This window comes from Squalius cephalus, assembly GCF_949319135.1.
Source record: "Squalius cephalus genome assembly, chromosome: 7".
Lineage (NCBI taxonomy): Eukaryota > Metazoa > Chordata > Actinopteri > Cypriniformes > Leuciscidae > Squalius > Squalius cephalus.
In genome coordinates, this window is record NC_137128.1 from 44,423,151 (window position 1) to 44,439,906 (window position 16,756).

General features: G+C 37.3%; 1 protein-coding gene and 1 long non-coding RNA gene across 4 annotated transcripts in view; one reads left to right on the plus strand and one right to left on the minus strand.

Moving 5' to 3' along the window:
• The window catches only part of LOC307161910, a 62,210-nt gene that overhangs the window by 26,248 nt on the left and 19,206 nt on the right, over positions 1-16,756 (minus strand). The window lies entirely within an intron of this gene.
• LOC307161909 (uncharacterized protein) overlaps positions 630-16,756 on the plus strand; it is a 26,908-nt gene continuing 10,781 nt past the window's right edge. The window contains exons 1-2 of the mRNA XM_079876861.1: positions 630-850; positions 1,863-2,257. The gene's annotated coding sequence lies outside the window, so the exon portion shown is untranslated. The remainder of the gene's footprint in view (positions 851-1,862; positions 2,258-16,756) is intronic.

Below are 16,756 nucleotides of genomic sequence, written 5' to 3' on the forward strand. Positions count from 1 at the left end.
TGAACTGCTATGATGACAATTATGGACAGTAGCTAATTACATTGAGTACAAATAGTGGTAGATTCTGTTTGCACCAAGTATAAATAGCATCTTGTTTAAGCTACGTGCAAATACTGATAGATGCAATGGAGTTTAAATAGAAGTTAAATGCTATTTGTACTAAAGGTAAAATATCTGAGCAATAGTGGGCAGTTACTGAAACAAGTTTGACTATTTGCACTTCTTATAACTTGCATCTTAGCATGCTCCTGGTCATTATATATATACATTTTTTATAGCAACTTGATTTAATTGCCTTCACAGAGCAGCTTGCATTCTTTGTATCTCTTGCAATGCATCCACAAGAGACAAAACAATAATTAAATGGCATTAATTAAAGATTAGAAGTCTGGTTCGGAGCCAGAGATAGACAGACAAGAGTTAGTGACACTTTCTGAAGCCTGTCTGGCAGGTTAAGTGTGAATTATATGGCTTGTCCCACATCACAGGTGTCAAGCATGTGGTGTGCACTTGGTGTTTACAGCCCTTGTTCATTGTGCCCTGGTTGTGAGCATCCTCCGGCCCCGTCCAGCAAGAGAGGGGGAGATCCAAGAAGCGATTAAAGTCTACGGTAATCCGACCCATCCAGTGATCAGTGTGTTGGTAGAGGAGGAGTCTCACACACACACTGGGAGGAGAAAGACTGACAGGGACCGAGGAGAGTTCGCCATGTGCACACCCCTAAAAAACATACACACGCAAACTCCTGCTCTCACACACACGCACAGAGGGATCTTACGCACGAAAGACTCTGTATGAGAGGACATCCAAACCAGGATTTGGACAGCCTGTAAGCTTCATATGGCACATGGTAAGTCTGGAAGGAATAAGCTTAGTTTAAGTACCTTACAATTTTAAGACAAACTGCACTGCGATCATATTTAATTAGAATTTGCAGTCACTTATAAAGTTACGGTTTAAACAGGAATGTTGAGGAAAGCGGAAAAGTGAGAAAAACATTCAATTTTGACAATTCATTTCAGGCTAAATAAATTCTGAGAACTTTCAAACAAAAAAAAAAAACATTTTGTCATAAAACAAGTCAAAGGCTTGGTCTAAACCATATGACGGACGGTGAGAGACCCTTAAAGGTTTACTTAAATTTCCTGGCTTCACTTAACAGCTCTGTTGCAAAACCTTGGCTGCCGTGTTGTCTACATAGGCATCGTAACCGAGAGGAACATCATAAGGGATTGATTTGAAATGCTCTGCATAGGGACAAACTCTGTGCACTTTACAAATAGCCCTCTGCATGGGAGACTTGACTCACGATTGACTTTGATAGAGTTTGCATGTTGCTAAGCAAACACTATGATACTCCACTAAGTGTAATGGACATAGAACACACAAATGTTTGGTGAAATGGTCGTTTTTTAATAGATTGGACTACTTTAACTTATACTTCATTGATATAAGAGAAGGCTTAAAATGCAAGGTTTTGCATTAGAGCAAACACATCCACCTGCTTCCCTGGCTTGGGAATTTGTTGTTCCCTGGACTAAAACAAAAAGACATGAACTTTTTTTTATTCCACGTGCTCTTAAATTGTTTTATAAATAACTTACAGGTTTGATTGTATGAAGCCTGATGTATTTCAGGTTTTTCTGTGTATCTGTTTTACTCCACCTGTTTGTTTTTTTGTAGTTTTTTGTTTTATTTGTTTTAAATTAGGTACATAAGGTTGTTTTGAGTATGTGTTATGTTTGATACATTTCAGGGTTTTGTTCTACAAAATCCCCCCCCAAAAAATGCAAATTTCTGCTGCTTTCTTTGTCGTACCAAGTGCACAGTGTTGACTTTGCCAATGTGGAATTGTGTTTCAGATCTGGAATCCTAAAAACCGGACAGGACTCCTGAATCAATTTCCAAAACTGATATAAGTCACGATCAACTAGTCTCAGACTTGCGTAACCGACTATGTCAAAGGATGAGGAAATTCCGAGCCCACCTCCAGAGTGGCCGGAAGAAATGTTAGTGTAAACATATATCCTGGAGGAGAAGTCATCATGAGAAGGAATCTCTAAGACACTGGTATAGTACTTAATATCCACACAAACCAACCCGCGATCGACTGATTACATGGATGTACAGCGTGAATGGAAAACACACACTAGCATCTCCAATCCTGCCTCCATGAGGGATTTGCCCTCCCCACCTGTTGCCTGAGGTCAAGCCAACGCAACGCCATCCTGATAAGTCTGGCTTAGCTGGCCACTTGGTAAGGACACATCTTCTTTTGTCAGCATAAGCTGCCACTTACAGCCGGGGTGTTAAACACTGCAGATCGCCACAGATTCAGAGAGCACAACTGTGCCAGAGCGCATACATCAAGATTAGTAAACAGGTTGTTTCATTAATCGAATCAAGATGCTGAAGTTTTCCGTACTTGTGGAAGTTGTATTCTCTCGAAGATTACCGAGACATCTGCATGTGTCTCTCGATAGGGGCTGGAAATCTCACAGTGTTTTATCAGATGCAATAGATAGTGAAAGGAAATCCTTGTTTGGTGTTTTTTTTACATTAGACCACAAAAAAAAAGCCTAGGAGTCCCCTAGGAGAACCTTTGATTCCTGTTCCTAGACCTTCAGGCCACCATACATCACTTACAGTCCATTTGAGTTCAACAAGCTTGACACAGTCTTTTTTTTTAACCCAGACCTTTACACAGTGGATCTCTTTAGGGGCAGATATAGAGGTATTTATGGGTAGTTCGATGTAAACCAGGTTAGAAGTTTTCAAAGAGTATCTGTTGAGTATTCAGGGACTCCCTTTGGGTTAATCAGCATTTAGTCTTGTGCTGGAAACCAAGACATTTAATATTCAGTAATATGCTTTTGGATGAGAAGGAAACTTGAATTGAATTGACTATGACACTATTGCCTTCAGTAGAGCAGATATATAGCTGAATTGAACTTTACACAGTTATTGAACTGAATTGAATCAACATTGAACCGACTCGAGCTGAATAACGACTCTATTGTCTTCTGTAAAGCTTTTTATAACTGAACTAAACTTGCTTTGTGATTAATTAACTTATTAACACAGTTATTGAACGGGACTGAATCAATACTGAACTGACTTGAGCTACTAATGACACCACTGTTGTTTAGTCTCTGATGAAGTTTGCATTGGAGCCGCACATTTCTGCATAAATTGAGTATCACATTATTTATTTATTTTTAAACAGTTTGACTGAATGGATTCAATGACTCAATCATAAGCACTTCACTTGTTTCATTACTGGATGAATCAACGTTTTTGATCGAATCTCTTTAATGAATGATTTAATGACATACATTTTTAAGTCCCTTGTCGCCACCTACTGGTGTAACGATGTAATCTTTGTTTGAAGCGCCAAGTTACTTTCAAAAGGATTTGATCTATTTAGACCAGAGTTCTCAAACCGGTTCCACGGAGGGCCTAGTGTATGCAGGTTTTTGGTCTTTCCCTTCAATTAGTGCCCAATTAAGACCTAGACTACCAGGTGAGGGGAGATCTTAACCAATTAGTGACCTACTTAATCAGTTTGGTTCAAGGTAAAAGAGAAAACCTGCATACACTAGGCCCTCCGTGGAACCGGTTTGAGACCACTGATTTAGACATCAGTGATTATATACAAGCTATAAACTTTTATCCCAGTACTTCTGTGATAATTTGAATATTTGTAACACAGAAATAAGGATACAGTGTAATTGAAAAGACTGTTTGTGAAGCTGTTTCATAAATGATAACTTCTCTCTGGGTCAGCGGCAGCGCGAACATAGATTTGATGCTCCGGTGTGATTATGTCAAAGGTTTAATAGACAGACAAATCGTTGTCATTTAGGAATGAGATCGCGTGGGTGTTTGAATCGAGATTGCGATCTTTTAACAATTCAGTCGTGCTGCTCTAGTTTGCATCATTGAAGCTGATATGTCCCTGTTTATTACTGTGAAGCTGCTTTGAAACAATCTGTATTCATCCATTCATTTATTTATATAGCACGTTACAGGCTACCACAGTAGTTCCAAAGTGCTGTACATTACAAAAACAACAAGAGAAAACATAAAAAAATCCATCTACTAATGTGCTAAAACGCCAAAGAAAACAAATAAGATTTTAAGCGGCCCTTAAAAACATCAAGAGTCAAGGAAGATCTAACATCCAATGGCAGATTATTCCACAATCTTGGACCAGCGACAGATAAAGCATGATCACCCGTCAATTTGAGATGCGCACGGGGAATAGTTGGAAGAAACTTGTTAGATGATCTTAGTATTATGCCTGGACTGTAGTGTTGTATTGTATAGAGCATATCGTATAAATACATGTAATCTGACTCGACAAAATCTACTGCACCACTGCCATAAGTGAACAATAATGATCTGAAAATGGTTGTAATAACACAAATCTTTAGGATTATTATTTTTAAACATTGTGATTGTTAATTTAGCCAGGCTGGTACATGGCAGTTGACCCGTAACGTTGACCTGATCATAATCGTCAGTGGGATCTGGTGCATTTTGAGGTGGCAATGCCATGGCAGGTTAAGCTTATATTCACTTGAGCCTTTCAACTCCCATAACCTGGGATTCAACCGGGCTTAGTTTGCAAGCCTGATGAAGGAACACGCTGTAAAAATCGATGCTTTCGCCCACACTCTTTCCTTCGACCTCAGGGGGAACTCTCCAAATCCGCTTTGCAGGTGCAGCGTTATGCATTCAAAACACGAACCTGAGCTTTTTGACATCTCGTTTTGATCCCTGCACATTTTTCCAGATAGAAGCTCTTGAATGGGTGCGTTTGTTTTTTCTGCCTGTCCTGCTCCGACACGCTCAGAGTAAGCTGCATTGAAGTGTGCCAGTCGCTAATCATCAGGACTTTTAAAACGCCATCACGCACAATAGCACCAGGGTTTTATTTAAGTACGATCTGCTCTTCGGCACGCAGAACTGTCTGGATTGAGGCTAACCTCGGCTTTGGCTTGCGAAAGCAAACATTCGTGGCATTGCATCCAGACCGTAAAATTCCACGATGCAACTGATTTACGGTTTACAGATTTGACTATCCATTTGTAATATCTGATAACACAGCTGTTGTCAAACAAAAAATAAAACAACTCTGGAAGTTCTAAATCATGCATACGTGATTAAAACAATGTTGAATACATTGCGGTTTAGTGTGCATTAATCAGGATGTGATATGTAAAGGTCACGTCCTTTTCCGGCTATTGATCACTAGAGCGACGCACATGTGCATGTCTCTCCATCGTGCATCTGGGCTTTTTATTCCTGTCAGATGTTCCAGACTTTCCCTAAATGAGGTACATTTTTACAACCACCCACAAATAATAACTGGGGTGAAAGATGGCAGGAAATACCCTCTAAAAGACGCAGCGTTCACACAGAGCGGGTGAAATGACCCCTCCAACCTTGGGAAGCTCGGTTATATGATGATATCAAATTCCTGCCGCTGTAAATCCTCAGTGGAACCACAAATCAAACCTCTGAACCAAACTGTTGACTTCATGGCTGAGCCCACATGGAAACTGGGTCTGCAGAGCTAGGACTGAGATGCCTGTCATTCACAAACTACTCCATATCCCCTGTCCTTTCTGTGCTTATTTAGTAAACAAAATGTGAAAACTGAATATGCTTTCAGGTGCCAATAGGAGTGTAGCAGCATTCTCAGGTCTCAAAATGGAAAGTTTACCCCAAAAACAAAACAACAAAACAATAATAAATATTCACTCTCATGTCGTTCCAAACTTGTATGAGTTTTCCTCTGCTGAATAGAAAAGAATATATTTGGAAGGCGGTGTAAAAACAATATTGGAACCCATTGAATTTCATATTTTGTGTCCATATAGATTTGAAACATGAGGGTTAGTATATAATGACATATTTGGGTGAAACATCACACATTTTAACACATTTTACATTGTGTAATTTCACTCCACTGAATTCTTCAGACTTTCCTCCCAAAATCTGCATGAAAAATGTAAAAAAAATGCCTTAAAGATACAGGACAGATACCAATAGGAGTGTGGTATTCTTAGCTGTCTTAAAATGGAAAGTTCACCAAACAATAAAACCATCATGCCCTTCCAAACTAGTTTGACGTACTTTTTTTCTGCTGAACAGAAAATAATTCCATTAAAAGGATTTTTTTTTGTTAAATATCTTGTGTTCATAAATGTTTGGAGCAACAAGAGAGTGAGTAAATTACATTTTTGGCTGAACTGTCCCACATTTTAACACATTTTTCATTCTATAAAGCCATTCCATCCCAATGAAGTCTGCTGACTTTTTTTTCCCAAAATCTGTACAGAAAATGCTAAAAGTTCTTAAAGATGCAGGACAGGCAAAATGACGTAAAAACTAGCAAAACATTGAGGACTGTGAATCAGATTTCAAGGAGATGTTAGCATGCACCATTGTGTATCACCGAACATCACAGAAATTCTCAGGGCCTGTTTACAGCTGGTCACTTCATGCATTTCTACTGATCAGATACCAACCTGATTTACAACGATTTACACTTGGCCACATACACTACGCAAAACCAATATGAATTTGAATATAAATTTGTTTGCATTAGTTTGTGCGATGGCTTGCTGGAGGGATACTCAGCTATACTCATCAGCGGCAATGCATGTTGCAGTAGCGTTGTATACGGCTGTAACGTCATATAGCCTTATAATGCACTCAAACATTTACTTTTTAACATTTTGGGAGGAGTAAAATTTACATATGTGGTTTCATTTAAATTGGAATTTGTATCACCTGCATATTAAGCACATTGGTGTAATGTTCTGGAGCATGTGTATTAACTGAGAAACAAACCATCAGCATTGTGCACTTTTACTGCTGAAGTATCTGTCAGGGTTGTGCAAAATCTTGTGCATTTGAATTAGCCACAACAAACAGGAAATTGCATTTCAATTTGAATTCGAATGATAGGAAGAGTATTTCACTGAATTGGAATTCAAAGAAATTCAACACAGGTAATGCATTCTGTGAAATGAAGTGCTCTTCCACACTGAAGTTAATCTCTCTCTCTCTCTCTCTCTCTCTCTCTCTCTCTCTCTCTCTCTATCTCTCTATCTATCTATCTATCTATCTATCTATCTATCTATCTATCTATCCATTCATAAATCCATCCATCTTTCCCTCATCCATCCATCCATCCATCCATCCATCTTTCTCTCCATCCATCCATCCATCCATCCCATCTATCCATCCATCTATCTATATCTTTCCCTCCATCCATCCATCCATCCATCCATCTTCCCCTCCATCCATCTATCCATCTATCTTTCCCTACATCCATCCATCCATCCATCCATCTATCTTTCCCTCCATCCATCTTTCCCTCCATCCATCCATCTATATCTTTCCCTCCATCCATCCATCCATCCCTCCATTCATCTTTCCCTCCATCCATCCATCCATCCATCCATCCATCTTTCCCTCCATCCATCCATCCATCCATCCCTCCATCCATCCCATCTATCCATCCATCTATCTATATCTTTCCCTCCATCCATCCATCCATCCATCCATCCATCCATCCATCCATCCATCTATCTTTCCCTCCATCCATCCATCCATCCATCCATCCATCCATCCCATCTATCCATCCATCTATCTATATCTTTCCCTCCATCCATCCATCCATCCATCCATCCATCTTTCCCTCCATCCATCCATCCATCCATCCATCCATCTTTCCCTCCATCCATCCATCCATCCATCCATCCATCTTTCCCTCCATCCATCCATCCATCCATCCATCCATCCATCCATCTCCATACATCCATCTATCTGTCAACCCAACATTTAAAATTTAACAAACGTTGCTGTTCTAGTTCAATTAGAATCATATGAATATCTTTACACTTCAATGGATTTGAATTATACTTACATTCAAATCGCATTGTAAAAAAATTAAGTTAGTTGGAATTTAAGTGGCATCCTCAATTCAGTTCTGAATGGTGCACAACTCTGGCATCTATAAAGTACATTTTAACATTGAAATAAAAGCATGTGACCAACGCACGTTTCGACCTCTTCATACGGATATGCCTCGTTCAGCGTAGAGTAATAATAAGGTGTGTTAGTTCCAGGGTTATATTCAGATTTCACACTCATTCACAGGTTCAGTACGTGACAGCTGTTGTATTTCAGACATAGCATCCGCACATGGACTGGCTAACCTCCAAATACACAAACTAAATGCTAAATGGTGTCTTTCACAGCTGTCGACTAACACTTCCAGTAAACATGCGATTTCTGTGAGCAGATGCTCAGAGACTTTGTCAATGTTTATAGCTTATTTTGAAAATGAGCCCAAATGTGACATCATGTTTAGCTTATATGCAATTTAGGTTCAGCAGATGAAAGGACGCATTGGCATAATATCTGATAACTTTGCATGCTAACTGCTCCTGTGTTTAAATGCGAATTCAGAAATTAAATACAGAGACTAGCAAAACGTTTCAACAATAGATGTTGAAATAGTTGATTATGTAGTCAAGTTATGCAACCACTGGCATATTTGTGAGTGACCCACTACAACTGCTGCAAGCATTTCATACACAGCAGCCCCCAAAACACTTTTGAACACACAAATCGCACTTAAAAATGTCTTAATGTCATTACAATAGAGAACAAAATATCAAAGCAAGTGTCTTAAATGCGGCAGGATCACTTCTATTCACTAACTTCACTTTTCTTAATTTTTTTAAAGTGATTTTTAGTGGATTTATGAAGTCAGTTCTCCAGTTGACAAGCAGAGGAACCACAGGCGTATCACATTAACATCATTCACTATAACCACAGAAAATACTCTTTTCAACAGTGCATCTGTCATTTTTGTAAAATGTAAAATAATAAATGACACTTGCTTTGATATTTTATCTAATGCAATTCATTCAGAAATTAAGTGTCCGAATACACGTCTTGTATGACAGCGTAAAGATCAAAGATTAAAATATTAGTAAACATGGAATTTTAGTGTTATGGGTCATCGCTGAAATATAAGATTTTAGTAGATTCATTTACATTTGATTGGGATCTTTAGACCCAATATGGCCAAGAATGTTCTGTTTAAATCCAGAGATTCAGAGAAGTCGTACTCAGATTTGTTATATATAGATGAGCTACTAATACCAATACTTTAAATAGCCTGCAACGAAACTGTGGATTGTCTTTAAATAAACCACAGCTTACACATAGAAAACACACAAACTACACAGCGCCTGCTCACCCAAAAAATAAATAAAACTACACAACAGTGCATAAAGTAAACTTAACCAAAGCCAAATAGGAAACACCTCAGAAAGTAAAAGTATCAATGACAAGGTCCAGCCTTTCTCTGCCAAGTTCAGTGAAAACACAGATTTATATTTATGTCTAAATTTGTGTTTATTATTTGTTTAATTTTTTTACTGTATAGATATAGTGTGTGTGTGTGTGTGTGTGTGTGTGTGTGTGTGTGTGTGTGTGTGTGTGTGTGTGTGTGTGTGTGTGTGTGTGTGTGTGTGTGTGTGTGTGTGTGTGTGTGTGTGTGTGTGTGTGGTGTATGTATGTATATATATATATATTATATATATATATATATATATATATATATATATATAGCACACATACACACACAATAAATATGCATAATATGCATTTATATATATATTATTATTATTATTATATATGCACATTTATATAATATTCTTATATCAAAAAAAATAAATAATATATATATATATATATATATATATATATATATATATATATATATATATATATATATATATATATATATATATTAGTGCAGACCTAAGAAATATAACAACCAACAAACATTCTAAAATTCAAAACAATAAGAAAGAAACAAAATAACACACATATAAGTTAAACAGTGGCATAAAGACAAGTACTTTTTTAGTATATCTTAACTTAGCAAGAATGTGTGCGTGCGTGCGTGCGTGCGTGTGTGTGTACATGTTTTTCTATCCCAGTGGGGGCTTCAGCCTGAATGCACACAGACTCATGGGGACTCGTGTCACTGTGAGGAAACAAACTTAAAAATCATACAAAATGATTTTTTTTGAAAATGTAAAAATGCAGAAAGTTATGTGTGATGTGTAGGTTTAGGTGTTGGGTTGGTGTGTGTGTGTGTGTGTGTGTGTGTGTGATGGGTAGGTTTAGTGGTCAGGTTAGTGTGTGTGTGTGTGATGGGTAGGTTTAGGGGTCGGGTTAGTGTGTGTGTGTGTGTGATGGGTAGGTTTAGGGGTCGGGTTAGTGTGTGTGTGATGGGTAGGTTTAGGGGTCAGGTTAGTGTGTGTGATAGGTAGGTTTAGGGGTTGGGTTAGTGTGTGTGTGTGTGTGTGTGAGTGTGATGGGTAGGTTTACGGGTCGGGTTAGTGTGTGTGATGGGTAGGTTTAGGGGTCGGGTTAGTGTGTGTGTGTGTGAGATGGGTAGGTTTAGGGGTCGGGTTAGTGTGTGTGTGTGTTGTGTAGGTTTAGAGGTCGGGTTAGTGTGTGTGTGTGTGTGTGTGTGTGTGTGTGTGTGTGAGATGTGTAGGTTTAGGGGTCGGGTTAGTATAAAGGGAGAGAACATACAGTTATGGCGAGTCCCCACAAAGATAATGAACCAGTGTGTGTGTGTGTGTGTGTGTGTGTGTGTGTGTGTGTGTGTGTGTGTGTGTGTGTGTGTGTCTCCAACGGATGAGGCGACAGTGAGATTAGCCTGGCCGGCTGCTTCCACACCCCGCGAGCCAATCCCAGGTGTTAGCCCACGTGACGCTAGATAAAGCAGGCCGCATTAGAGCTAATCCCAGCCTGATCTTTGGAGTGTGTTCCTGCCCCCCTCCCGCCAACTATCTGCCCCATGGTGGACCCGACCGGTGCCAGGCCTTCACCCAAACCGCTGAAGTGCCCAAAGCCTTACGCGCCTGTTCTTTTCAATGAAGAGCGTAAAGTAGGTGTCACGCTTCATCAGAATTTATTACACATTAAGTGGCTTCACCTTTCACCGTGTGGTTGATGGCTCTGACACAAAGCTGATGTGTTTTATAGTATTTGACAAACGGTGTGTGAATGACAGGACAGAAAACGAGAAAGATTTGATTGCTGTAAAATTAATAAGAGTGTTCTTACACTACTAGAGTCTAGTTATGATCAGCATTTAACAAGGTTTCGGATATAAAGATCCTCTTTGTGAGTGAAATCTCTATGGAAAGTGAAATGCTTCCAGAAAAAAATGGAAGTTGTTGTTTTTTTTTTAATGTGGAAAAGTCATGGAAATTCAAAAAGTTTTCAAGAATTCAAGTTTCAGTACATTTCCTGGAAATTGCACATTAGCAGAAAGTATAGAGTGACTAACTAAGGTTTCCTGACTTTTCTCCATCAGTGGAAAGTTTCTAACTTCAATTCAAACGGTGGGAAAGTGAGACCCTGTCCAGAGCTGATAGAGACTTGCTCAGGAAACAGGTAGTTTGTCACACTTTATGTTTTCAAATCATTTGCAATTGCCAGTAGAAAACTTTGCTCACACACAGTCATATAAATTACAGCTGGGCGTGTTGAAGTTGACAACAGAAAATGTGACTTTATGGGTGGGCGGAACTGAATGTGCAAAACTAAATGAATAACATATCATGGTAACAGTGTAAAATCACAACATAGTTGGTTTTGGCACTACAACACACTACACAAAATGGTTTATGTATTAAATAACCATGTTTGTGTAATACAGTGAGTTAAATATATTACCAGTTTAATTTGGAACTTGATGGACACAAACCAAAAGATCAGATTATTCACAAATTATGAACAATAAGTCTGACATCAGTGCAAAATAGGTTCACATAATAAAAACACAAAGATTCAAAACAGTCATGAGCCAAGTAGTTATACTACCATTTGAAAGTTTGGGGTCAGTCAGTGTGATTTTTTTTTTTTTTTTTTTTTTTTATGAAATTAATACTTTTTAATACTTTTTTTCCAGCAAAGATGCATTAAATTGATCAAGTGACAGTAAAGACATTTATAATGTTACAAACGATTTCTATTTCAAATAAATGCTGTTCTTTAGAAATGTCTATTAATCAAAAAATCCTGTTAAAAAAAAGTATCAGAGTTTTTAAAAAAAATACAAAAAAATAAATAATAATAATAAAAAAAAAATAAAAAAAAAATTATATATATATATATATATATATATATATATATATATATATATATATATATATATATATATATATATATATATATATATTTATTTATTTATTTTATTTATTTTATTTATTTATTTTTTTTACTATTTTTTTACAGTGTAAGTAAGCACTGCAGCTTGTGCAACAAAATTAATTTTAGTGCAAAAAAAATACAAAATTTATAATAATAAGCCCACAACCATTTTAACTTTCATAAACATAAAAAAATAAAAAATACAGACACCAGACTTTTGTATGTAGACATGCAATACGATGTGCAGTTCCTTTGTGGCTCTCACATTTACATTTCTAGCAGTTGACACATCTCATTATACACCTATATACACACACACACCACAGGAGCCTTTATGTAGAAACAGCATGAGGCTGACAGGATCATTATCCGTTTATGATTATGATCATTATCAGCTGTGATCTTCAATCACAACACAAACGTTTGTTTATTCTTGAGAATATTGCATCCTGTCATACTTGTTATCAATCTGATAATATCAGACTACCGCAAAGACAATTCATCAGATTACACAGACACACGCTTCTTAGAAACTATGAACTGACATGTCAACATGCGGTTTCCTGTTAAACAATCTGTCTTTGCCAAGTAGAGATAAGATGAGATAAGATGTGAGATGACCAATGTTGTGACGGATGAAAAGAAACAGATATTCACTCTCTTTCCAGGGAAAATGTTTGTTTTGCTTTCTTATGAAGACCTGACAAGCTGGTAGGCTTAGACTTTACATCACAGCCATCAAACATGATTCACTACATGCTAGTCATTTGCTAGCCTGGAAATCCAGACCTAAATCTGAAAGATTAATGGTCTGGCGTTGACTAGTGAAAATCGGCCTGCTCGAGGGGCGGCACCAAGCATGCATTTGAAAATCTCATTGCAAGCAATTGGATAACACTACGACCAATCACAACAAGCCCCATACGCTGAGCTAACAGCGGAGCTAACTGGTAGATTAGATTCTTGCCGTATCCGGTCTGCGAAACAGCAAAAACGCCCTTCTTGCAATGGAACGATTCGAGCGCCGTCTTCTGTTCCTCTTTTAGATAAAAAGCCAAGTCTAACTCGTTCATTGTAGCGGCCAAAGCCGTTTCAAACAACGTGTGTTCATCCATAGCCATCTTGCAATGTTTACAAATGACTTCGACGTCACAGCGCTGTCGTCTTCTGTTTAGCTCGCCTCTGGCCCGCCTATATCAGATAACCCGATGTGATTGGTGCAGCTCGGATACAAGGGCATATTTAATGAGCATCATTACTCGACGCCAGAGTAACTCGCTGAGCAAATTCAACTTGTGCTCTCGCGAGAACTCTGGATTACCAGGGTAGTCATTTGCGGCATCTGGACAAAAATATGTATAGCCTACACTGTAAAAAAATATTTTTGTAAATAAAACAATTGGAGTATGTTTTACAAGAACTTACTATTTCAGCAGGGCCTAAAAACCTTCCAATAGCCGCGTTTCAATTATCCTTCAAATTGCGCAAATTGAAATTGCGAATTGAAAATACGCCCAATGGAAACACGTCGATTGAGCCAAAACTCCCATTTATCGCAAAAAAGTTTTTACGCTCGCATGAGGAGGTTTTTCAGGCAATGTGAAAAATAAATATTTCACAAAACTGCAATGGAAACAGTTTTTGCGCATGTACAGGTCACCTGACGTAATGACGCGGTGTGTTTGGACAGAATACGAGACAGAGTTCTCGTTAAATTCATAAAAGACAAAATAATTACAGAAATACTGGATTCTAAACCTCAAATAAATGCCACAATCAAGACCTCAGAAATGAGGGAGAAACACCCAGAAACACCTCATATGTGCCGCTCACATTATACGGGTCTTTCCTTGCCATTAATGATTGGATAACACGCATACATCTCCTTTGATTAATAATAAAGGCCAGTGCAGTGGCTGAGATACATAAACCGACCAACGTCCGTTGCTATGATTTTTGGCATGACTTATCAAGAGAGGAAAAAATTAAGTTTTAGTCGCATAACATCGGTTAATGGAAACGGCGTCATTTCGCAATAGTTTTTTATCGACATAGTTTTGCACTGTAAAACCTTATTTTCATGATTTATTACATCTTTGTCAAATTAACTGTTAATTCATGTGGTTCAGATAGCAATGTTTTCTATTTATTAAATGTACTCTATCTCCTTCATTGTATTAACTAAAAGAAAATGTATTGCAATGAACTCAAAATGAATGCAACCGGGCAACTTAAGTTCAACCAACAATACTGTGTTACAGTGCATTGCAGCTTGTGCAACAAAATTAATTTTAGTGCAAAAAAATAAAATAATAATAAGCCCACGACCATTTTAACACATGTACATGTTGCTTCGCTGATGGTTTAATCATAAAAGCATATCCATATAATTTAATAACTAAAAAACTTGTTGAATGTGCAACTACTGAAGCCCTTTTTGAAGAGCGTAACAGTCTCTGAAATAAGGACTATTACATCACTAAAGTTTTACTCATAATCAATCAGATCACAGCCATTTAAAATAGATGATGAGGTAACACTTAATACACAACAATTACATCATAACGTAATTCATCAAACACACTGCAGTTAATGTCACACTCAATAATCAGCATGAAGTATGTCTCAAATGTAATTGTCCATTGCGTTCATCATAACGGTCTGTGTAAATAAAGTTAATTAGCAGAACACCCCTGATGGTAACAATTCGCCTCAACAGGCCAATTAATCAAACATCCATCTCTGAAAACTCAAACTGTGGTTTGATTATTTGTACTGAAACTAAAGGACGATTAAAGCAGAGAGGCGAATAACCATTAGTGGGAATAACATATGCCGTATGAATCTAGAGAATGTTTATTGGTTCATCAGTGTTCTTTTGTATATCTTGACACATTTTGGATTACCCTGGATTTCAAAATACACAAATCTCATGAAACCCATCAAGAAGGTCATATTTCTCCCCAAAATCGAGAAGGAAAAACAATTTACACTTTACTTGAAGTAAATAAAAGCCTATTCTGAGGATCATTATGAGTTTTCAAGTAACATTGGTTTCATGAGAGTTTGGGTGGAAACTAGCTAGACATGTTTTCATGACATTCACTTAAATAATGATCTATTTATTATCATTTGTTGGAAGTTTTAGGCGTTCAGACGTGCCAGATCTACATTTGGTCAAGCGAAGAAGTTGACCAGAGTGATAATGCCGTTTCCAAAACACACAGCGGTCGAGATAAAGACACCAGAACACATCAAAAATCACAGCATGCTTTCCAGAAAAGAAACTGAATTCCAGACTTATTAAAAAAAGCATTAATTTTCCTATTAAAAATGATAATAACTTGTGTTTACTCGTTTAGACGGTTTTTTTTGGGCCACACAGAGACATGGCACACAGTCTATCCATTTAATCAAAAAATGTGACCCTGGATCACATCACCAGTCACATGTCGCACGGGTATATTTGTGGCAATAGCCAACAATACATTATATGGGTCAAAATTATCGATCTTTCTTTTATGCCAAAAATCATTAGGATATTAAGTAAAGATCATGTTCCATCAAGATATTTTGTAAATTTCCTATCGTAAATATATAAAACATTTATTTTTGTGAGTGAATGCAGCACAATCGCCAACATAAATGCACAACTTTAAAGGCGATTTTCTCAATGTTTTGATTTTTTGCATCCTCATATTCCAGATGTTCAAATAGTTGTATCTCGGACATCAATGGAAAGCTTATTTATTCAGCTTTCAGATTATATATAAAGCTCAATTTCCAAAAATGTACCCATGTGACTGTCATTTGTGACCCTGGACCACAAAACCAAAGAACATGAAACCTATTTATAGGATATTTTTTGCCTTATGACATTATTTTTTGTTATTATACCAATTTCTCATTTCATTTTCATTTCTATTTTTTAATGATGATTCTCATTACATTTTCAATTTTTTTTTATAATATATAAACACTTAAAAAAAGAAAAATATCACTGCATTCTGCATCACCATAATGTGATTGTGTTTTATAGAATTATATAAAATTTGGGGGAGGGGGAATAAAAAAAAAACAGTCAATGCAAAAAATGTCTTAAAAATAAGCTTCATCTAGTTTATATTCATATTAGATCATTAATTTTGTCATAGCTTCATCTTGCGCAGCATAGTTAGGATTATACCCATTTCCTTCTTTAGAAGTTAGTGTAAAGTATGAGCCAGACATGAATCACTCTGATGAAGTGATAATCACTCATGAAAATATTTGTGCTCAATATATTAAAAAAACAAAACAATTACACCATTTCTATACCTCAGACACACACACTAACTCTAGACTTGGCAGCCAAACCCCCATTAACACAATAAGACCACCATACTGTCAATCTGGCAAAACACTTCCAGCATATAGTGTCTGGATTTGTCCTTAAATGTTACTCATCTGCCATTTCCTGATCTGGGGAAGAGTTTTCCCGCTTCCT